We start from the raw sequence: 25,737 nt of genomic DNA on the forward strand, positions 1-25,737 counted from the left end.
ACCGATCATCATGAAACTTTGTACACATATTCTTGGAGCTATTAGAAGTAACATAGGATAATTTTTATAAAAAAATTCAATGCGAGCGAAGCCGCGGGTAAAAGCTAGTATATGATATGTTAGCTATAGTTAACATTAAATTTAAATTTTACTTTATTCTGTATTCGTAGTCTTTGAAAGTAAGGATTTGATGCAAACATATAATTATATTTAACATACAACAGTGACGTAGTGAAACGACGAAAATTGTCTGACTAAGCTATTTAGCAAAAAAATATAAAAGTCCCTACGTCCTAAAAAGTCACCATGTAGGTAGAAAACAATAAATATAACATTATTAAATGCATTCAATATTGAACTAAAAAAAAGCTTAAAAAAATTTATAAAAACAGTAAACGAGTGAAGTAAATAAACAGTGAACTTGTCATTCTACAAACGTTCACTGGCTCTTTTTCAATCTCATTCAATATAAGACGTTAAAAAGAATGTCAAGTGACAATACAGCCGTCGAAGCCTTCATAAGTTTTCAGTGGCGCGGCTCACGGTAAGGCGGTAGTAGGGCGGCAGTCGTTTCTGTGAGCCCGAGGCGGGCGGTGTGTGTGTGTGTTAACTTACGTGTGTTGTGTTACGTGTTTTGTTTGTGTCCTGTAGGTAAGTTTGTTTGTGTGTGTCTAGCGACTTGTTGGTATTTAGTTAAGTCACAATTTATGTACATATATTTACAATACATGGAAATGTGTTTTACGTGTTTGTTTAGCGTTATTACAAATTAACTTTTACTTCTTTGCATAAGTTTTTCTTTGACCTTTATATTTTCAATTTCTTCGATTATTAAAAGTTTATTTTAAGAAGATTAATTATATTCATAAATCGAGGGTAAATATTTCTCTCAAATTTTCATACTCACCAAATTAAATAGGAAACCTCTAAATATCAGAAGAACTTTGTTGGAATATGAAATGAAATAAATAAGTTTAACAGACCTTAACATTACAAAAATATCATAAATTTATTAGGTTTCTTATATTTTCTGATAAAATTGATCCCATACTTCCAAGTAAACGAAACTACGTGCGACAATGTAAACATCCTTATACATATATACATATCACTCACATCACTTCAGCCAAATATACTCCACTGCTGGACATAAGCCACAAGTTCGCGCCAAAAATGGCGTGAACTTATGTGTTTTGCCCATAGTCACCACGCTGGGCAGACTGCACGTAATTCTTTCAGTCAAGTTTTTATGATTTAAAACATTATAACTTTAGTTTTACAATGATGACATAGGTAATAATATTATTAATAATAAACTTTCAATTGAAAAAAAAACTATGTGTGTCTACTTATGTATGGACGTATGAAGTTATACTTCATTGGCTAGCTTCACGTTGCTAACTTCTTTTTCGTTCACCAGCTAACTTCAGGGTGTCGGTTTTTTGTGACGGCGTGTATGCGCATTCATTGGCTAGCTAAATACGCGTTGCTAACTTCTTCTTCGTTGACTAGCTAACTTCAGGGTGTCGGTTTTTTGTGACTGTGTGCGTGTATCGTAAAAATTTACTCACATCATTTTTCCCTAACGCGCCAAAAGCTGTATGACTTTAAAAATTTGAAAAAACTTCAATCGAAATTTGAATCAAAATTCAATTCAAGTTCACTAAAATTTAATATGAAAAGTTCATAATATGATCTAACTTATTTTGATTTGAACTAAATTAAATGCATAACAAAATACAAACATAACTTAACATACACGAAAATATACGTTTTACCAACTCAATCAAGACAGGACCACCAACTAGAAATCACAACACATTAAGAATAAACGCTACCGGTTTTGAATGAAAAAATAAACGGAGCCGGTCATCGACATCGACATTAACGTAACATCATTCATTAACTTATTCACTCATAATCGTTCGTTCACTTGAGCTCGTTAAGTCAAACAATAAACACAATCCCGTCCATTGATCAGCATTCATATTACGATAATTTACTTGTTTTTCATGAATATCAACGTTGACAGTTATTATTTTATATGATTTAAAAATAAGGAGATTATGAATTTGATAAGTTTGTGTGTACTTGTTAGATAAAATAGTCGTATTGACATATTTAATCTATTGAGACATAGGTATGTTATTCAATTTGTCATGACTTTGGAACTAAAATGCAAAAATTTATTCCTATTTGATGTGTGTTATTTGTAATTATGATTAATTTCTTTTTAACCGACTTCAAAAAAGGAAGAGGTTAATCAATTCGACCGTATATATATATATATTTTCTTTTTTTTAATGTATGTTCGGGGATAACTCCGTCGTTTATGAACCGATTTTGATAATTCTTGTTTCATTGGAAAGAAGATATCCCTAGTTTGGTACCATGATAAGAAAACCAGGATCTGATGATGGGATCCCAGAGAAGTCGAGGGAAAACTCTCGAAAAGCCGCATAACTTTTTACTGGGTGTACCGATTTTGATGATTTTTAATTTAACCGAAAGCCGATCTTTATCATGCATTTAAATTTCATCGAGATCTGATTACAACTTTTGGAGTAATCTTTGATAATGCGTATTTAATCGACAATTTTTTTGTCTACCTACGTTGTATTACTTGTCGATATGATTGACGGCGGTTTTTCTTCGTTTGCCTGCAAACACAATTATCTCTGAAAGGAACGGAATTGTAAGAAATACTTTTACTCAAAGATATATTGCATACATTTAAATTTAATCTTATATAGCCGTCCGGACATTATCAATATCAGAAGATTTACAGATGCGTTGCCACGCTTTACTCAAAAATATACCTAATTAAGTACACACAAATATACACGTACAAAATATAATTAAAATGAACGTGTCACAGCTTAGTAATAAATAAATGAAATAAACATAACACATGCGCAAACCAATTGCCAGTTGATACGCGATGTTAATAAACATGTACATGAATCATGCGCATGCGACATGTGATTTACGTCTTCGTTTTTAACTCATTCGTTCGTATGTATCATTCACTCATGCTAAATCTGTTTTATGTTCGTGAGTAATTTGAATTAATTTATTTAATGTCCTTTGTGACATAGAGGTGATTTGAGTGGAAAAAAATGAATGGAGCATGCTATATGGATTTTTTGGATTTTAATTTTTTTTTTTACTAGATGCGAGTATTGATCGCATGCTTTTTGCTATCCTTACTAGATTTAATTTTCTGGTGTTGTAGCCTTTTACTAGCTATGGGTACAACTTACCCTCACGCGGGTTGGACACTTGTTTGTCACCCTAATGGTATAACAAAAATCTTCGAAATATATCTCAATAAATAATCTGAACGTAGAGGTATAAATATGTAACGGTAATTATAAGACTCAGAGCACATAAATGAAAAATGTCAACCGATTGCTCAAGTTGTCACAACACTTTGAACCAGGGATATTCCGGTATGGGTTATTTACCTTTATAAAACGGTACTTATCGAATCAAAATAACGGTAAGAGAATCATTCGGTAACCGAATCATATCGGTAATACAGTATCGAAATAAACCGGTAGTAGACGTTCGCGTCGTAAGTTTAAGCGGGCAATTCCCGTTCTTGTAGCTGCGCTGCGCTAGCTCGGGTTGCGATCCGAACGTACACCATATCTCTATCTCATTCGCTCCCGTGTGTTGCGTGATTTTACTTAAAACTTATTTATTTGTGACAGACGACAGGACCCGGGCGTGGCACGAGCAAGTTTTCATCTCTTTTTCGCGTTAATGTTTATATTGCATATAACGAATAATTCAAAACAAAAAACTTAATTACTTGCATAGTTAAAGAAGCCAGTCTTATGAAAAACCAAGCATTATCAATAAAAGCAAAGGAACATTACAGATTCTTCATTTTAAACGATGGCTCACAGATTTTGTCACCCTCTGTTACTTCTCCGAATCATTTAAAACCGAAATACATAACGTTATATTTCGGTATTACAGTTTAATCGGTAACCGTTTTATTACGGTTTTGGAACCGAAATAAAACGGTAACCTTTTCAATCGGTATCCGATTCACACGGTAACCGTCTCAAACGGTTACCTTTATGAATCGGTTTGGCGAACCCTGCTTTGAACAGTCCCGTTGTTCTATTGGCAGTGACCTTCCACATCAGTCTTGTGGATTCGTTTGGCGCCCCGAATTTGAGGGCAAATTGTATGTATGGTTTAGTTAGTTTGTATTATAACATGAGAATTAAGTTCCCTATCATACGAACAACTGACTCTATGTATATAGTAGGCATATGAATAAATATAATTATTTATTTTTGTTTAAGAAGCGTGACTAATATTTTATGAAAAGGGCGTATTGTGAACAAATATAATTATTTCACCAAAATTATAATTCAGGGGAATAAAAGTCATATCTTTATAAATTTCTCAGCTAATTCTAACACCACATTATAACCCGACGTATTCCCTTTTTCCGGGACAGTATATTATGGTAATAAATTCCCCGGGACAACGTTTCGGGATTAATTTAGCCCTATAACTGTTCAGTTCTGAGCTTTATTATTTACATTTCTGGTTGGCTTTGTTTACCTCAAATTGATATAAAACGTGTAGTATCGTAGCTTTTAAATTGACTCAGTTAAAGCCTTATATTTGCCTATTTTATATGAATGTAGTATTACGTTGGCTTCAGCCTGTAATATCCCACTACTGGGCATAGGCCTCTTTCCCCTTGTAGGAGAAGGATCAGAGCTTAATCCACAACGCTGCTCCAATGCGGGTTGGCGGATATATTCTCTACTATGAGTAACGATCGCTATCAGGTGTACATGATAATAACCGGGACTGACACCTTAACGTGCTCTCCGAGGCACAGTGGGGAGACCCACAAGGACTACACAAGCACCCAGACCACGGCAAATACCTGTATGGCCAATAAAAATGTTTGTCATGTGCGGGGATCGAACTCGCAACTGCCAGCGCAACATTTACAATCCATGGCTGTGACCGCTGCGCCAACGCGGCGTCATAGTATTACGTTATTGTTTCATGATTAATTGTTGGTGACGGTCGTTAGATGAATGTCGGACCGGCAGTGAAAAATTAGCACAAGCAGAATTCAATATATGTATATATTCTCACTGAATATCCTGATTAGTATTGTAAAAAAAAAAACATTTTTTGACATTGTTCTGAGATTCTAGTATATTATTCACTAACCCGGAGTTCAGCAGTGTGGAGATAAAGCATTTTTTTTATTTTTTAAAAAGTGTTGGCGCAAAGGAGTAGCAATTACAGGCCAATGTATCAAAAGAAATTTTGTTATAAATAAAAAAACGAACATCAATCTACAACCCGCAGTATAATGACATCTTGTATCTTTTTTCTATGCATCTATCTGATATTATTGAGATGGTTCTAGTTTTTACTGAGGTAATGTCAAAATCTGGAGCGACCCGACTTGGATATTTTTTTACACTGCGTTATAGGCTACGGAATATGGCAAAAAAAAAAATATATTATAAAACCTAAAACCTTAATAAATCATTCGATAAACAGATTTATAATGTTATTTAGTACGAAATTTAAATGAATAAAAAATTCCACAGTTATTACGAGCTCAATTAAAAATATAAACAGTACTTTGACGACTAACTAGAATCCAACTTTCGTTGCACAACTTTTTTTTTCAGATTTAAAATAAACTAGAGATATTTTCAGCGATGTCCAATACACACATCCGGTCTAAATTGATGCCAAGCTTTCCGACGACGAGCGAAATGTCTCCAAGAATATATATTTTATTTCGAGTCTATCACTTTTGAAAATATTATGTCAATGCTCATATTCAATTCTGTAGCACGAACATACTTTTAGTTGGGATCCAAAAAATGTAAATGTATATTACTAGCTGTGCCCTACGGTTTCACAGGCGTTACTTTGAGGATAAAAATAAATTGTAGCCTTCGTCAGTAAACAGGTTAGCAGGTAATCCATCACAAAAAAAATAATGCGGACTAGTTGATCCTGAAATTAACCTGTTCAAACAAACAAACTTTTCAGCTTTATAATATTAGTATAAATAAATGTATATTGGTGACAAGTGTTTCACCGCGGCTTCGTCCGAGACTAGGCTATTTGATTACTCCATTTTCTAAGGTTAAAATATAGCCTCTATCACTAAGTTATAATATACTCGAAGCATTCAACTGGTGAAAGAGTTTAAAAAATCAGGCCAAATTTTTTTTTATTCAAACATTATAACTACATACATAAATAAACAAAAAATCAAAACTAGGAAAGGTTGTCAACTGCTCAATATTAAGGTTACTAGGTGACCACTTCCTATCAGTTGTAATACGATATTTTATAAAATATTTATATAGCCTTTAGTAAATTAATAAAAAACAAAATTTGTCCTTATTCAAACACTTTTCTTCGCACGTTTGAATCGTAAATATTAATGCAATATCAATTAAAATGTGCTTGTTAAAATAGTATTTTAATTGTACAATAAATATAAGATCATCAATTCGGATCATAATTGTTATTGAACTCCAGCCAAGACCTAGGCGTTGTCGTACTGCGACATTGAATGGAGATGAGACTTCGCGCGATACTTCACAATTTGATTAATGTTCGATGTTAATTTTTATATGAAAAATTTAAGCGTTAATAATATTTTTAATCAAAAAAAAAATTCTTTGGACAACCTTGATGACAACTGGATATAAAATGTATTATATAGATAAAAATGAATCCCTAAATGTGCGTAAAATTCGAGAACGGCTGGATCGATTCTGCTAATTTTTCGTTTAAAGTTTCGTAAGATTTTATGAAACGTTCCTACGAAATAATAAGTAAGTTTTAAAGGTAGAACAGGTTTGTCGTATAAAATACTTTTAAGTATGATTATTAAAAAGTAAAACGGGATATTTTTGCATTTGTTCTTAATCATTCTGACTCCCTTGTATTTCGCCATAGTTGCACGTGTTTTGTCAAGTGGATACATACATCCTTGTTAACAGTGACCATATTATCAATATTATAAAGTTTTGAGTTAAGAGAAGAGAAGAGAATACGGTAATCTCAAACACTAAGTAGTTGTAAACCTGATTGGGAAAGTGGAAATTTTCTTTAGTGGTGGATTGCTAATTTATCAAGAAAGGCTATGTAATGTTACGCTACAATCAATAGGAGCGCAGCAATGAAAAATATTACCAAAAGGGAGGAAACTTATTCCTTTTTTTAGAGTAACACATAAGCATAAGACCACGTGAAATCTCTGTGCAAATGAAGTCACAGACAACAGCTAGACAAATTAAAAAAAAAAACAAGCTTTAAAATATAAGCACACTAAATTAGCAAGTTTATCAAGGCGAGTTGAACATATTTACATATATCAGATACAAACCTGCGGACATACGTAAACTAATAAATCACTACATTCATGTAGAACGGTGTTTGTATGCGATAGTGAGAGATTAAGGGCACATTTGTCATGCGAACACATGGAGCCGATTTTGATGGATCGCGACAAACAGCCAGTGAACCTGTTACAAATGCAGATATTTTAAAGCGGCGGGGAGTGATTGAATTTTAGAAAAAAAATATATAATAAATATCAAAATCATGTTACTTTTCTTTTCTGTTGACGACAGAGATCATTACAAATAAAAAAAAATTGTAATATTTAAACTAATTCAGGTATTACATGAAGACATTTTTAATGTAAACAAAAACTGCCTGGTATAAGGTAAAAATTACAACAGAATATCTCTGAAGAGTAAAACGAAGTGCATAATGGATTGAAAAATATTTTTTGACAAACATATCGTTTGTCGATAAACATATTTGCTTAATTTCATATTGTTTAAGATTATTTTGGCTTAATATAAACACATAAACGACAATGGACTCTCAAGGCGAGTTAAGCTCCAATTATCGTAAGGGCTAAGGTAAAGGGCTAAGGTATTCCTTAAATATTTCAATATCAAATTAATTGAAAAGAAAAAATATATAAGTATAGTATTGACAATCTTCTCCTTAATTGTGTAGTCAAAGGTCGAGTAAAGACTTTCTAAGCATCGAAAAGAATTCGAGGTAAAAAAAAAAACGCTTGCCTGACAATTTCAGGATAAACGGAACGGACGTAAAACCAGATTCTGCTTATTTTCAATTTTTATTGTAATTCAGATAAATTGAAATCGGCTTCCATTTTGGTGAGACTTGTTTCTTGTTCGGTTATACTTTAGTTTTTTTTTTATAAAAATGAATTGACACATAACATATTCGCTATTTTATTTATATAATTTATATTATATAATAACTTCTGTAAAGTAACTTCGGAATTGTTTAGCAGATTATTTTTTTTTAAGCCAGCGATATCTATTTATTAACCGACTTCAAAAAAGGAGAAAGTTACCCAATTCGACCTTATATATATATATATAAATATAATGTATGTTCGGGGATAACTTCGTCGTTTATGAACCGATTTTGATAATTCTTTTTTTGTTGGAAAGAAGATGTTCCAAGTCTGGTACCATGATAAGGAAAGCAGGATCTGGTGATGACATCTCAGAGAAATCGAGGGAAACCTTCGAAAATCGTAGTGACGACCAGTACGTTATTTTTTTTCCGTCTAATTACGTTGTATTACTTGTGGATGTAATTGAAGTCAGTTTTTTTTTTTCGTTTGCGAGCAAACACAATTATTAACTGTTAATATCGTTATTGAATGCTAATAAAAAAGCTTGAATGCTAATAAAATCTTGATTCTAATGTAGATAATTCTTTCGTCATTTCAAAATGATGATCTGAAAAATACGAGACAGTTGTGAAAAAAAGATGTGACGTAGTAATAGTGTTTATTAAAAAAATTGAATAGGCAAAAATCGTGTTATAACTCACATTGTTACCTAATTTGTCACTCGGCAACCCATTTGTCGACAATCTGTTCAATTTAAGTTGCAGTAGTTCAGTAGCATTAGTTAGTAATAATAAAAAAGAGTGGTCCTATTATTTATTAAAATAACACACTTTAACCTCTCTAGATGTAAGACAGAGTATAAAAATTAGATTATCAAGAAAATAATTGTTGAATATTTAAGATTAATATATATATTTTTTTTAAATTAAATATTTATTTTGTTACTAAAATTCAACGAATCGATTATCTGAAAATCGGATCAGGAAGTCAAATTTCCGACTATTCATAGACCTCCAAGTTTTTGGTTAATAAATTTGATAGAATGTATAAGTATACAAAATAAAAACTTTTTAGTCCAATACAAATACCAAGTTGCCAAATGTTTAATCTTTCCCAAATTTTAGCATAGCGAACCTGGCAACATTAAATGCAACTGTAATAACACTGATGGATCGGTTACGGTTCCAATAATGGTATCTGATGGCTCCTGCACAAACACAAGATACGTTCTGTTTACGATTCACGCTAATATAGAATTAATACACTCGTATTGTGGATTTGCTTGCTGGCGAAATTTTAACATTAGTTGATTTCAAATAAAGTGTCTTCAGGGCTTGTTTCAATGGGTGTTGAAAAGTTTATGTTTGTTAATGTTTATGTTTATAGATGATAAAAAGTTTATGTTTATGGATGTTTTACAGCAGGTAGAAAACAATAAGTTTTCGCAGTGTACTGCTGGACATAGGCTTCCATAAATTCGCGCCAAAAAAGGCGTGAACTCTTGTGTGTTGCCCATAGTCACCACGCTGGGCAGGCGGATTGGTGACCGCAGAGCTGGCTTAGTCACACCAAAGACTGCCCGTCTCCAGCCTTTGTATTTCAAAGCCAGCATTTGCGGTGCTTGTCCCGTCATCGGTCGGCTTTTTAAGTCTCAAGGTGGTAGTGAAACTGTGTTATCCCTTAGTCGTCTTATATGTATACTAATATTAAAAAGCTGAAAAGTTTGTTTAAATGAGCTAATCTTGGAATCTAGCGGTTCGATTCAGTGTTAGATAGTCAATTTCTGGAGATAGTTTATAGGCTATATAATATTGTAGTATCTTTTTTATTCAAATTAACGATAATAACGCGGAGTTGCTCCCATCGACCTTAACCGTACTGCAATATTATATCTATTTTCAAAGCCAAACACTCTTTGGTACTGGGGTCACTGCAGCAACTGTTTTTTTTTATGTCACTAGGTCGGCAAACAAGCGTACGGCTCACCTGATGGTAAGCGATTACCGTAGCTTATAGACCTGCAACACCAGAAGCATCGCAAGCGCGTTGCCGACCCAATCCCCAATCCCCCCAGGAGCTCTGGTCACCTTACTCACCAACAGGAACACGATACTGCTTGAAAACAGTATTATTTTGCTGTGATCTTCTGTAACGTCGAGGTACTACCCCAGTCGGGCTGCTCCATATTTTGAGCAGGAAATTCCTGCTGTGCCCTACCTCAGTTAAAATTGTGGTTATTTGCTAGCCATCATAGATTCGATAAATGTTGATGTTTTTGATAAATGTCTATATAGGTCATACAGATATATGACGTAGTGTATTTTTTGTTATTGTATATGTGCTTATTACCGGACCCGATAACACATTCAACATAATATCATCTTACTTAAAGGTCGTGTATGTCATACTCGTTATTTCAGAAAAACTGAAATAGATCTACGATTCAGCGTCTAACATCCCACTTTTGGGTATAAATCACCGCTGTTGGGTACTATGAGTAACTATTGCTATCAGGTTTTCAAAGAAATATTCATACAAATACAAATAACCATCCCGAGCAGGAATCGAATCCGGAATCGCCAGTGTTTGAGCGTATACACGGCACACGCATTACGTGTAATAATTGACTGAGAACTAACAAGTACCACGGAGCAGCCGTTTGCTCATGTCAGTTCCATTTGACATTCGCAGAATATCTTAATATATATAAATCTCGTGTCACAATGTTTGTCCTCAATGGACTCCTAAACCACTTAACCGATTATAATAAAATTCGCACACCACGTGCAGTTCGATCCAACTTGAAAGATAGGCTATATTTTATTTTGATATATTAATTATTATATTTAAGAAAAAAATAAAGAAGGCGGTACAAAGTTCGCCAGGTCAGCTAGTATTATATTATATTTGCAAGTATTTATTTCTTTAATGAATAACCATCACTCAGTCATTCCTTTTATAACGTGCATTAAAAGATTATACAAAATTTGCAAATATGAAAAAATAATCTGGGATTAACATATATAATTCAGGTCTATTTCTGTTTCATTTCGTAAAATATTACAATAATTCCATTTCGTTCTGGCGCTTGACGTCATTCACATATACAAAAAGTCTACTTAAGGTAAACTATTCACATTGTACAGCAAAATATAAAGAAAGGGTTTACAGCTAGCATTGTTTAAAGAATATATTTTGCTAAATATATATTTTGTTGTTGCTGTGCTGTGTGGCTACGGCACTAAAGAATTTAGCCACCCCCTCTCTTCCCGTGGGTGTCGTAAGAGGCGACTAAGGGATAACAAGGTTCCACAACCACCTTGGAACTTAAGAAGCCGACCGATGGCGGGATAACCATCCAACTGCTGGCTTTGAAATACACAGGCTGAAGACGGGCAGCAGCGTCTTCAGTGCGACAAAGCCAGTACTGCGGTCACCAACCCGCCTGCCCAGCGTGGTGACTATGGGCAAAACACATGAGTTCACGTTATTTTTGGCGTAAACTTGTGGAGGCCTATGTCCAGCAGTGGACTGTATAGGCTGTAATGATGATGATGATATTTTGTTGCTATATATCACTAAATTGTTCGCTTCAGCCGGAGTCTACTGCTAGATATAGAACTTACCAAGGTCGCGCCAAACTTCCCAGTTCCCTTCCCTGTAATAATTTACTACGCGACTGTCAATGATGTTTATATTAATAAAAGAATACGAACTTGAATCATAACAATAAAATCTGTAACACAAGTCTTACAGCGCTTTCACTGATGCTTGAATATTTCAAATGAATTCTAAATGCATCTCGGTGTAACTTCACTAAACCACATTAAACTTAGCAAGTCTCGAATGTAGTTAACTAGTTAAAGTTTAACTGTAACGTCGTTTGTCATCATATTTAGTTGGTCCACTGAAGCTATGGCTCGTTCATTTTTATTTTAAAATGAAATAAAGACAAATCGCTTCTTCGCGACTTTCCAGCCGTGTCCCGTTTATAGTTGCGATTTACGATATAGCTATGAAATGTTTAATACCTTGTTTTTTGGACAATACACTATACTATAAGGTTAAATAAGAGCGTATTTGTTATTTTGAGCAATGCTTTTTTTTAATAAAAAAAAAATCTTCAATTGAAATAGACAAGTATAGAATACATATAATTAGGAATAACTCAAAAAAATACTCGTGAGGTCTAATTTAAATTTAATCATCACCACCTGACTAAATCAAATGAATATATAATAATCATCATAATCTGCACACCAAAAAAGCAATGAGTTAAAAAAGATAAAAAAGGGCAAAAGTAAAAATACAGTTAAGTTGTGAACCTTCTCCTTATTTTATCAATCTCCTTCAATTATAAAGAAAGGAAAAGAGATCTACCAGCCCAGGAGTGGGATGTTATAAGGTGAATCGTGATCCTTAATTTTGAAGTCAGTTAAAATTTTAATGGGTCCAAATATTAAGTTTAAATTTTTTAGTTAATATACAAGACTACCGGCGCATAATTTACTCGACATGAACACATTTATTTTGAATCGCTGTAACTGAAAACTAGTTATTGATACAACATTTGAGAAGTTAATGAAAACTTGAAAAAAGATTAGTTCCGTCACACTTAAGTAAATTACTATATCATAGTATTTATGGGAACTAATAAATACCGATTATTCTAAAGTTATTAATATTGAAATAATTTTTTTTAATTAAAATCGTAAACTTAGAATTTTAATTAAAATGTAAACTTTTAGTTCCTTTGAAAGCAATTTCATTGAGATAGAAAAATCCGGTCGGAGATAATATGAACGCGATTTTTACGTGGAACGCATTGCAAATTTTAGTTCTAATTTAAAATATATGTTTTATACGAGCAGATGAGTTTTACAATTCCTTTTGATTTATTAGAAACGTTGTTTTAGATTTTTTTGCTTTTCATTTCTAAGCAAATTTTTACGTGCATTTATTTCCATAGATGCTGTAAGATTTACAACTTCCTCGTTTTGGTTTACTTAATGTAGAGCGTGAATCTTTATTAATTTTCCACGGTCTTATTGCATAAAAATTAATTAAACATCGTAAAAATATATCTTATTCCAACACACTGACCATTATATCGATTTGTAGTCGGATGTAATAATAATAATTTATTTATTAAACAAATTCCTTACAACAGCACCAATGATTAGAGCCTCCTTTTAGCATGCTAGGAGACTCTGCTCTTACATTGACACAACAACAGTTAAAAACCTTTACTACAACATTATCATTACATAAAATAAGTACATTAATATTATATAATTAATTATTAGTCATTATTATTATTATTCTTTTCTGATACCAAAAAAAACATTCAACCGCAGCGTTTATATATCTTTTTTATTACCAGTAATACTGCCAAAAGCTTTCCAATTCCAAATATCCGAAAACGAAGAGATCATTTAAATTTTCAGAAATCCCATTCACATTTCATTCATAAAATGGCGTACTTTAAACACGACTAGACATCAATAGACTAAGAGATTACGCGCTTACCGATAATAGAAGTAAAAAATGTTTCGAATACGTTTTTAGCTGAAGCAGCGATGAATGGTGCATTTGATGGAATCCCCGCTAAAGAACGGCCCGGTCGGTTCCATTACATGATTGGACAACCGCTGGCCGACTGATTACGAGAGCGGAAGCGAACCGCATTGCGATACAGTTACGATGTAAGAACGATGAAGATATACCTTCGTGTGTTTGGCTATGATGATATTAGTACTTTTTAACCAACTTCCAAAAAAGGAGGAGGTTCTCTTCTCTTTTGACTGGTGGATCGATTTCGACGATTTTTTTTTTATCGAAAGGCGGTGTGCGTCATTTGGTCCCACTTAAATTTATTTGAGATTTAACAACTATTTTTCGAGTTATATCTAATAATGCGTTTTTACTTGACTATTTTTTCGTCGACCTACGCTGTATTATACCGCATATCTTTTTACTGTGTGTACTGATTTTGATGAATTTAAATTTAATCGAAAGCTGATATTTATCATGTGGTTACATTTAAATTTCATCGAAATTTGATAACAACTTTTTGAGTAATCTTTAATAACTCGTATTTACTAGAATATTTTTTCGTCTGTCTACGTTGTATTACTTGTCGATGTAATTGAAGTCGGTTTTTTTTTGTTTTCGAGCAAATACAATTATTAAATCTGTTTGTGCTTTCACAAATTTAACAATTTATTTGACGTTACTATATATATGTATGCATATTAATGAAAAAGTATTTTGTTAAATTCTTGCCCGAAGTTTACAAAATGGGGAGTAGGTATTTCGTCCTGCAGATTTTCTATTTGTTTTTTTTTTTCTTTCTTACTAATTAGAGTCGTTACATTTTCGCTGTTCATAAAAATAACAGATACACAAGTTTTATTTACTTTTGAAATATATTTATTTTATGGTTATATAAGCAAGACGTCAGAATAATCATGTCGTTGGGTCGTTTATAGGACTTCTATGGTAAATATATTTTTCGTTGGAATCTGGGATCCTAATTGTCAATCAAAAATTACAAAAAAAAAATTGACTTAAAGCAATAAAACTTATGCTAATAAAAAAATCTTTTTAATTTTATACCGAATCATTTCTCATTCACAGCATAGTTTTGATAACTGCTTAGAAATAATATGATAAAATTATCATATGCCAACTTTTTAATTCAGCCGCAGTCCACTGCTGGACAAAGGCCTCTCCAAGTTCACGCCAAACGCTTCAGCCTGTAACATGACACTGCTGGACATAGGCCTCATAAATGGGAATTTAGGAGAAGGATAAAAGGTTAATCCACCACGCTACTCCAATGAAAGTTGGCTGATATATCCCTTACTATGAGTAACGAAGTACGTAATAGTTAGTAATAGAGTACGTAAAAAAATAAATGTAATGTAAAAATAAATGTACATGATAACAACGAGGATCGATAGCTTAACGTGCTTACCGAGCCACGGTGGGGACCACCCACAAGGACTTCATAAACACCCAGACTACGGTAAACATCTATATGGCCAATACAAATGTTTGTCATGTGCGGAGATCGAACCCGCAACCGCCGGCACACCAGCCACAAACCAGTGCTGTGACCGTTGCGCCAACGCGGCGCGCCAAAGTTTTCAATTTTTTTTTTTACTGTAACTTAAAACAAAAAAATATTCATGCTAAGTATTTAACTCAAGGACGTTGTGTGTATTACTTTGGGAATATCTCGTAAGCCATAAAATATATTTCGTAAAAATTTCTTTGAATGAGTCGTCTGAAGGTTAAACAAACGAAGGTCATATTGTATCTTTTGTATAATGCTATAAATTACATAAAATTTTGAATATCTTTGCGAGTGATAGTTCTTGTGTAATTTCCAATATGATTTATTTATTATTGATGTACCTAAATATCACACGTATTGTAATAAATCTCAAAAAATTTGTAAAAATTTTTGAGACAGCAAAAATTACTTTTATTAAAAAAATGATTTGAGAGATATTAGATTAACTGTTTGGGCGTCTGACGTTGGATTATCTTTCCACTGGGGACTATAATATCTTACCATTGAAAAATTTTATTTCTTAAAAAAAAAATCTTCACAAAAATGTATAGAAACCACTTTTTACTATTTTTACAAAAGCTATTTGTTATTAAGAACCGTTTTCAATAAATTATAAACATTTTCTTGCTTCTATTTAACTTTCATATAATTTGTATGCAATATTCAGTCAACAATTGTGACACCAGGTTCGTTTTAGGTGACGTTGGAGTTAAAAACTGCCGCCTTTTCGTTAGGAGTCTTCATTCATTTGTTTGAAATCATAGCAATACTACTTAGTCAACCATAACAAGTTTGTTTCATCGTGGCAAGGTATTATATTATATATCCATTGTTTTTTTAACATTAATTTGTGTTTGTAATATATATGTATTAGACTACATTCGTAAACATTTTTAATATTGTTGCGGACTAACGCAACACCACGGGCGCGGTGCGCAGCGAGGGAGGGAGGGACAGCCCCACCATCGGATCGGAGCGAGGATATCGGCGGCTCGACCTACGACACGTCAGCGACCTTTTGATCCGACGCCTAAGACTGTCTATTATATATTGCTGCATTCACATTATTGTTCCTGAAACGGCTAATAAACCAGATATATGTATATACAGTCCACTTGCTATTAATTTAACGTTCACCAGAACACTAACAAATATCATATCAAAAATTGACCGCTCCAGCGGGAATCGAACCTGCATCTGTGATACATCGTGTCGGTGCTCTAGCCAATGCTATGGAACGATGTACATAGTTCGATCCCCGCTGGAACGGTCATTTTTTGATAAAATATTTTAAAAATGGTTAAAATTCCCTCATGTATGTGTGACACAAAAATAAATAATAAAATCGTAAATTTATAGATAGCATCTCTATTGCCGCTTGCCTGGTGTGAAGGTGTTAGAGCGTAGTCACTGCTGTCAGCTGAGAACTTATAAAATATTACTGAATTTGTGTGACGACGTTTACATGTACCTTTTTTTTGTAAATTTAGTGAATTTAAAATTCGAACGAGTTAAGCCGAAGAAAAAACTTATTAATAAAAAATTTAAGCCTATAGTTCCTGAGAAACAACTGAAGACTGTCAATAGATCGGCGGATACAGTTACATTATACACACAATAGAAAAAAAATTCCCAGTCCCAGATTCAACCCAAAAATTTTGGTCAATATACTGATAGCAATATATCGTGCGCGGGAGTGTTTTTATTGAACAAAGACGCCGCTCGCTTTCAATCACTCGGGAACACGGAGCTTAATTCAGTTGAATCCGTTTCGTGTTGAGTAATATTCAATTACTTATGGTTTTGATTTACGAAATAACTTATGATAAATGCATTTGTATGGAATAATATTAATAAAGTAACGACTGTTTGGAAAATCGTAATATTTTTTTGACACTACCAGGTATGACTGTATATTTATATACTAAATATGTTTTATATAACCAGGTATGACCCATCTTTTAGTAAGCGGTTACTGAAGTATAAGACACCTGCAACACTGAAAGCATCGCAAGCGCCTTGCCGACCCCTACCTTGACCCTCCCTGGCTTTGCTTACCATAAGAACACATCACTTCTTGAAAGTTGTGTTATTTGGCTGTGATCTTCTCTAAGGTTGTAGTACTTTCCCAGACGGTCTGCTCCAGATTTTTAACCGACTTCAAAAAGGAGGAAGTTTCTCAGTTCGACCGTATTTTATTTTTTTATTTTTATGTGTGTCCGCGGATAAGTTTGTCGTTAATGAACCGATTTTGATATTTCTTTTTTTGTTGCAAGAGTTGTTCTGTGATAAGGAAACCAGGATCTGATGATAACTCAGAGAAATCGAGGGAAACTTCGAAAATCCTAGTGGCGACTAGTGCGTTTGTTCATTTTTTTCATTTACTTACGTAGTATTGTCGATGTACAACTGAAGGCGGTTTATTTCGTTTGCTAGCAAACACAAATATGAGCATGGTATTTCCTGCTGCGCCCTACCTCAACGAAAAAAAATATGTAAATGATATCAACTAGCTCTTGTTCTAATGATCGCAGTTTCATTCTATTTTTTGTTCTACTGATGGCCGTAAAGTGTGAAACGTTATTTTAAAGTTATTTTTGTAACTATAGGGTGATTATTTTATATAAATATAACATACCTTGTTTATCTAATAAGTATTTTAAAATACGAATGAAAGCATAGTTTTCTACAGTCAATAAAACTAACTAATAAAACCAAAGTAAGACTTGTAGGTCTTCTAGCATGAATCATAAATATACGCTAATAGCTAAATTGGGATCTGACCAGTTGTCAGTCATAACACATTGTTATCAATTGTCAGCTCTCATCCTTTGACGATTGTTTAACGACTTGCTCAAATTATGTAGGGCTAGAATGAGAAAAGATTTACGAACAATTTAATACGATTACGATTCAGCCTGTAAAATCCCACTGCTGGGCAAAGGCCTCTATCCACATGTAGAAAAAGGATCAGAGATTAATCATTAAAATTATTTTTTAGCGAAATCCTTTAAAGTATTTTTTATCCTCATGCGATATTAGCGATGACCAGACACATTAACACTTGTGATTACTACGCTACGGTAGGTGATTTTTCTTTCGTCAAAGCTCAACGCAAACTATCTTGGAGCATAACCTGGAAAAATGCATCTATAAGCACGACATGTAGCTGGCAAGGGCTTAGCTCAAAATGAATTTATATTTTTTCTTTTTTTGCGTATATAATATGGGCCTACTCTTTGTTTATAACGTGTTTTTTTTACTTTATGTATACACATATACGCTTTCACATTTATACATATATATTTCTATAATATATAATCATTTACTTTTATATATATACAACTATAGCTAGCTTTACTAGGCAGTTATTGGACTGTCGATCTGTACTTAAAGTAATATATCGCCTGTAGGATTAGCATAGTAATAATGCACTAGCTTTAACCCGCGGCTTCGCTTGCATTGATTTTTTTTTAATAAAAAGTATCTAATACCTCCAAAAATATGTGTACAAAGTTTCATGATGTTCGGTTAAGTAGTTTTCACGTGAAAGCGTAACAAACCAACTTACATTTGCATTTTTAATATTAGTAGGGATTGTATTTCATAAAAGGCATAGGTATGTTAGAGCCCGTATTTTAGCCGTTATATATACCAACTAGTGTCACATATAGATTTAAAAATATACATCTAGATTTCTGTCCACAACATCGTACTGACCTATTTCTAGAAATGTTAAATCTAGGCTAAAAGGCACTCAGAAAAAACTAAACTATAAAAACATATATCAATCACATAAACGGTGCCACATTAAAATATTACTGTGGTAATAAATGAGGTACGTATTTCGTAGAGATTGGGTCAATGGAACAATTAAATAATTTTCTTTCTGATGTTATGTTATCGATAAATACTAATTATTTCAGCTTCAATAAAATCAGTGACCTAAATGACTTTTGCATAAAGCTATAGGTATTAATACGCTTCAGCGTATAATATCCCACTGCTGGGCATAGGGCTGGGCATACACCACGCTGCTCCAATGTGGGCTGCCGGCCTATATTCCTTACTTTAAGTAACGATCGCTATCAGTGATACATACATAATAACGTGTTTTAACACTGCACAAACACCCAGACCACAGCAAACATGTGTATGACCAAAACAAATGTTTGTTATGTGTGGAGATCGAACCCACAACCGCCATCGCAACAGCCACAAACCAGATCTGTGACCGTTGCGCCAAGGTGTTGTACTGTTTTAACTAGGTATTAAAGTTTTTTAAGCGTTAATCTTTGCTCTAATATAGAATATCCTATACTTTGATATAGGAAAGGAATTGAATCTCAATCCGTTTTAGGTCGATCACAAAAATGTAGTTCAACTTGATAAATACGTAAGTAACGGAATGTTCTGACACAGTCAGTTTGCTCCAAATCTACGAGACCGATTAATTTATTTTTCATGTGACCTTGTGTGACCTAAACACGGACTTAAAACGTTAATGAATGTTGAATATGAGATTTATTTTTTATTTAGGTAAAGATCAATAGTAAACATATTTTTGCTACATCAAAATAGGAACATTGGGATTTGTTTTAGAAGGCCAATTTTAGAAAAATCAACTCTTATTTTATTTTATTATACCGAAATTAGTTACGTAAAGTTTTGAAACCAGGCATTAATTGGAGCAGCACCTATACGAAATCTATAATCCTGTAGTATTTAGTTGAATTTTTCGGACAATTTCTTTAGTAAATAATCTGACCAACATTTCAAATTAACGGTAATGATTCTTTAACTATGGAAATTAGCACAAATATCTTAGACGTGGTACGATAAGATATAATAATTTAAAGACAATAATTTTACATAATACATCTTGCAAACCAGAAGTAAAGTAATATGGTAAATTTCAATATCGATCCCTTCTTGGAATATAGGTCTTTGATCAGCATCGTGACACACATAGTTCTAACTTTCATAGAATTGGAAAAAGTTTTAAAAATCAACTTGCATACATTTTGATGTGTGCAAATTCACGACACAGTCGGGTATCATTTTGAATACAATACGTACGCGACGTCTGTCTAGCGCAAAAATTATACTTCAATGTGGGTGAAAATATGTTCTTTTTTGAAATATTTTTAATGATTTCATGTGTGTTACTTGTGTGTATAGTTTTATTTATCACGGATATTATTTTACATACAGATATATGTAGTTTTGATTCAGGGTGCTTGTTTCGAGGGTTCAAAGCGGCTGAAACATTGCTAGATACCTGCGTATTTAATTACTGTAAAGTATTCATTCACCGGTCACATTCGGTCACCAACCCGCCTGCCCAGCGTGGTGACTATGGGCAAAACACATGAGCTTACGTTATTTTTGGCGTAAAATTGTGGAGGCCTATGTCCAGCAGTGGACTGTATAGGCTGTAATGATGATTCATATAAGATTAGATGAGCTAAAGTTAAGGCGAACGCTTTTGATTCCTGATCGAAGGTGATATTTGCATTTGTACAAACATTTAACTGTCCTTCCCGTACTTTGATAACTCTCATTTCTAATTACAGACGCTTGGTATTCATCTTCGATTTTAATGCTCGAACAGTAGCCTGCAATTATTCGTCTATTGAGTAATAGTTCCGTGTTGCAGTAAGAGGAATTATGGTTATTCAATCAAACTTCTTCATTGCGAAAAGGTAATAATGATCGTTTCGAAATTAAATCGCTTTTATTAACCGACTTCAAAAAAGGAGGAGTTAGGTTAGGTTAGTCAATTCGACAGTATATATATTTTATGTATGTTCAGGGATAATTTCGTCGTTTATTAGCTGAATTTGATAATTCCTTTTTTTTGTTCAAAAGGAGACATCTAAAGTGTGGTGCCATGATAAGAAAACCAGGATCTGATGATGGGGTCCCTGAGAAATCGAGGGAAACCCTCGAAAATCCGCTTTAATTTTTACTGGGTGTACCGATTTTAATAATTTTTAATTTAATCGAAAGCCGACTTTTATCATATTGTGGTCACATTTAAATTTCATCGAGATTTGATTACAACTTTTGTAGTAATCTTTGATAATGCGTATTTACTTGACTATTTTTTTTTTTGTTTACAAACGTTGTATTACTTGTTGATGTGATTAAAGTCGGTTTTTTTTTCGTTTGCGAGCATTCACAATTATTATGACTGGCATTTAAAATACAAGTGTTTGCTGAAACATAGTCAAAGCATGAAATGTTGAAATATTTCCCGCAATTTTGCTTTCATATTGAATCAAATTGTGACCTGGATGTCAAGAACTATACAGATCGCAATTGACTGATTTGACTGGATTTAAAAGTGACATTTAGTTTTTTTTTTTTTTTTTAATGGACCTATATCGAAATATCAAAGGAAGTCGAATAAATAATATCTTGCGTATATTTTTTAGTGTTTATAAAATAAAACTGTGGCTGTGGAAATCGGTTAAAACCAGAATTTATCCTTTGTTATTTGTTATGAAAAATGCTTTTCAATAGCAGATTTAATTTGACATTGTACTCGTATAGTAAACATTATTTTACGTTGTTATTATTTACACAGATGACTTCTTCAAGATAAATGCTCTCATAAATAGTCTTAATGGTCATAAATTATTAACCTAATATTATGTGTTTACACATAATATTACGTACACATTACACATAATATTACGTACATAATCCACATAATATTATGTACACATTACACATAATATAATTACACACGTAACTTCTGACTAACGATTGTTACGACTATTGTTTGGCCGATTTCTAACATCGAATTGGTGACTGACTAAGGTACGCTTATCTTCCGGTTTTTGTAACTAACTTGACAAACACATTCTTAACTTTACCAACAGCTATCTTGAAAAGTAAACGTTATAAATATACAGATGATTGTATTTTTTTACCAATTTAGAAAATTATACAAAAAAGGAGTGTATTTAATAATATATTTTAGTGGCATCATTAACATTTCTTTTTTCGGAAACAGGTCTTTTTAAAATTTATCTATTGGAGTAGAGGCACCGGTTAGTTATTATCTTAAGTAGCTAGATGAATACGAGAAGTTTTATACTGTTTCACTAATTAAGTTTTGACACGTTACCATAAGCCATAGTAAAATGTTGTACTATCCATAAGCATCCCCTAAAACGGCCTATCTTACGCAAATATTTATAGTATCATTCCCGAAGTTCCTGAGATCAGCACGCTCAAACGAATAAACACTCCAGCTTTATTATGATAATAGTATAAAAAATACGAATATATTCTTATCTCTGTTGATTTTCGTCTCATATTAGCCGACTACCCTCAATCATCCAACACAGCGATCATATCTAACCTCTACAAACAAGGTGTAAGTAAATCGAGAAGCGGGTTAAAATAACAATCCCCATGAAACCCAAGATAGCTGACGTCATCCATCAAGATATTAGACTGAGCGCCCGCGGATGATTCTGCTAGACAAATATTTGGATTCGTCTCCTCGGTACGGCTTGTTTCCACTGCGTGTTCCGAAACGTGTCCCTAGACAAAAGTGTACGCAACAAATACCAAAATTCTACATACGCAAAATGAATGGTAAATATTTTATCTATAAGCTAAGTAACTTCACGAGAAGTATTGGTCGCAATTATTAGTGACATTGTTTCGCATTGATTCGCGTTGCTACGTACCGAATTTCTCATATTTCTAAAATAAAATTTATTGACTTGTGTTTCGAATTCCATGTCAATCAATAAGTATAGCCCTTGGTCCTAGTGGCTTTTATTGTATATTTACAAGCTTACAAAATACAACGCACATACATACACATATTTACATACGCACTCATGTACACGAACTTATTTAAATATTGCCATTTCATTATACTGATGAAAACTTATATTCGAGTCTGTTGGGTGATTTCTGTTAGTCTGTTGTTTTACTTTTTACATTACGCTGTCTGATGGTTTTTTAAAAGGATTACTTTTGACATGAAATTCTTGGGTCATGTGTTTTGATTGTAGACGTTGACGTTTAGATAATTGACTTAACTGACTCGATATAAAATAACCTTATCCATACAACAGTTGACTAAAGATCATAAAAACTAAATTTTTATTTAAGCTTTCTTTTAAACCTAACAAAAATGTGGTAAGATTTATTTATTTTTATTATTTCCAACCTTCCGAATTTAGTTTTGGCCTTTCGTTCATACGGTTACTATTTTGACTTTATCTGTTTTTGAAGCTCAAGCAATAAGTATCGTGTTGTACGTAAACATTTTGAGATATGGCAATACAGAGCGTAATAAATATTGCAAGTAAAAATTATCTACTTATAATATAGGGATGATAAATATTTCTCAAAAACAAAAGGTAATTAATAATTTAAATTATTTTAATTTTAATATCGTATGTAAGTGGAAACGATCTTCTACTACATATTTACATATTTAGTACGATGCGAAATTACATTATTAACTAGACGCTATTTTTATTAATATCACAAAGTGAATTATATTAATTATGTTTTATTAATATAAAGAAAAAAAAAACAGTATCTGCATTATATCAATGTAAAAAGTATTTTCACAATAGCTTTTTTTTTAATGAACCTTAAAATTATCCTGTTGAATCAAATATGGCGGAAAAGTATAATAAAAGTAATTATACATATCATATATAATTCAGGTAAGAATGTGACAAAACAAATGGTTTAAACACCTACAATAGAATAAAATATCGTACAATACATACATATATATTTAAACATACACATTATTCAAAACTAAGAGTCCACACTAGAGATGAATTTCAAAACCCTTATTTTATTTATTCCTGTTTATAAATTTCTTGTTTTTATACATAATAATGTACATTTTCAAATAAACTAAATTTTAATACAAAATTATTACTAGATCTTAACTTAATACTATACAATATAAGCGTTGAAAGAATAGATTCGAGTAATATACTATTTCTAACAATATTTCAACATTAAAATACGACATCGCACAAAAACATTGGTCTAATTCGATTCTATTTCCAAAACATTCGATAAAGATATTTGACGAGTTAATTGTATTTGTATAATTTTAAAACACCAGGCGAGCCGCGGTCTGTGTAAATAGAAATCAATTCCGTTAATGTTGAAATAAACAGATTAGGAAAAAATGCAATAATAGAGCTGATTAATGTAGACATTTCCTTGTTATTGTTGACTAAGGGAGAATATACACGGGGGACTATTTAAGATAGATAACAAAGTTACTCTAAAATAGATGGATAAAATTATTTTTTATGGAAGTGCTTTATATTTGAAATGTGATTTACTTGATTCTTTATTGGGATAAATATAAATTGTGATTAGTCTACCTAATGGATACATAGGCCTTTCTAATAAGAGATCTAAGCCGTAGACGAAATTATGATGATGATACTAGTATGTTAATATACTTTTAATTGTATAAAGTGTGTTAATACAACACATAGCATGTTTTATAAGTAATGATAAAAAAACACCGCTTAAAATTGTATTCTGTATCTTTATGCGTATTATATGATTCATTCATACAATTTTGAAGTTATAAATTTAAAAACACGTGAAAAATCGATACCAAACAAAAATAAAAAAAGAACAATTTTTTCGATAAATTATGCTATGGCAGTTTTTTCATAATAATAATAATTTTATTAACATAATTTATGGAGAACTTTTTTATATCTTCATACATCGCTGTCCCATTAAGCATTACCTCTTACATGTATTCATTATTTATTGTGATGTAGCGGGACTTTTATAGCTGGAAATACAAAAAGATTACAGTCCAATGATACTCTCGAGAAGTGTGTTTTCATGTGGTAAGTAAAGTAGCCTGAGTCGAGGGACGCCAACATACTTGCGCTGGTTCTGATAATGCAGGCGTCCAAAGGCTACGATAACCGCTTATCGCCGGATAGGCCATATGCTTGTTTGCCACCCTTGAAGTATAAAAAAGGACTTAAATTTATCTGTCTTTTTAATCGACTTCCAAAAAAGAGAACATTCTCAATTCATGTGTATTTTTAACCGACTTCAAAAAAGGAGGAGGTTACGTTCGTTGGTTTGGTTCGTCGTTAATAAACCGATTTTGATAAATATTTTTTTTGTTGGAAAGGAGATATCTCAAGTGTTGTACCATGATAAGGAAACCAGGATCTGATAATGTAATCTCAGAGAAATCAAGGGAAAACGTCCAAAATCGTAGTGACGACTAGTGCGTTTGTTATTTTTTTTCGTCTACTTACGTTGTATTACTTGTCGATGTAACTGAAGTCGGTCTTTTTTGTTTGCGATCAACCACAATTATTTTATGTACCTATGTTTCCTCAAAATTTTGACTGGATGGACCGATTTCGATGATTTTTATTTAAATCAAAAGATGGTGTAT

The 25,737-nt window shown here is 32.7% G+C and overlaps 1 long non-coding RNA gene across 1 annotated transcript in view; it reads left to right on the top strand.

Annotated features, from left to right (window-relative positions):
• Positions 1-564: 564 nt before the first annotated feature.
• Positions 565-25,737, top strand: part of LOC123670005 — an 80,980-nt gene continuing 55,807 nt past the window's right edge. Inside the window, exon 1 of the long non-coding RNA XR_006745850.1 lies at positions 565-651. This is a non-coding gene — a long non-coding RNA (uncharacterized LOC123670005). The remainder of the gene's footprint in view (positions 652-25,737) is intronic.

This window comes from Melitaea cinxia, chromosome 4, assembly GCF_905220565.1.
Source record: "Melitaea cinxia chromosome 4, ilMelCinx1.1, whole genome shotgun sequence".
Taxonomy (NCBI): domain Eukaryota; kingdom Metazoa; phylum Arthropoda; class Insecta; order Lepidoptera; family Nymphalidae; genus Melitaea; species Melitaea cinxia.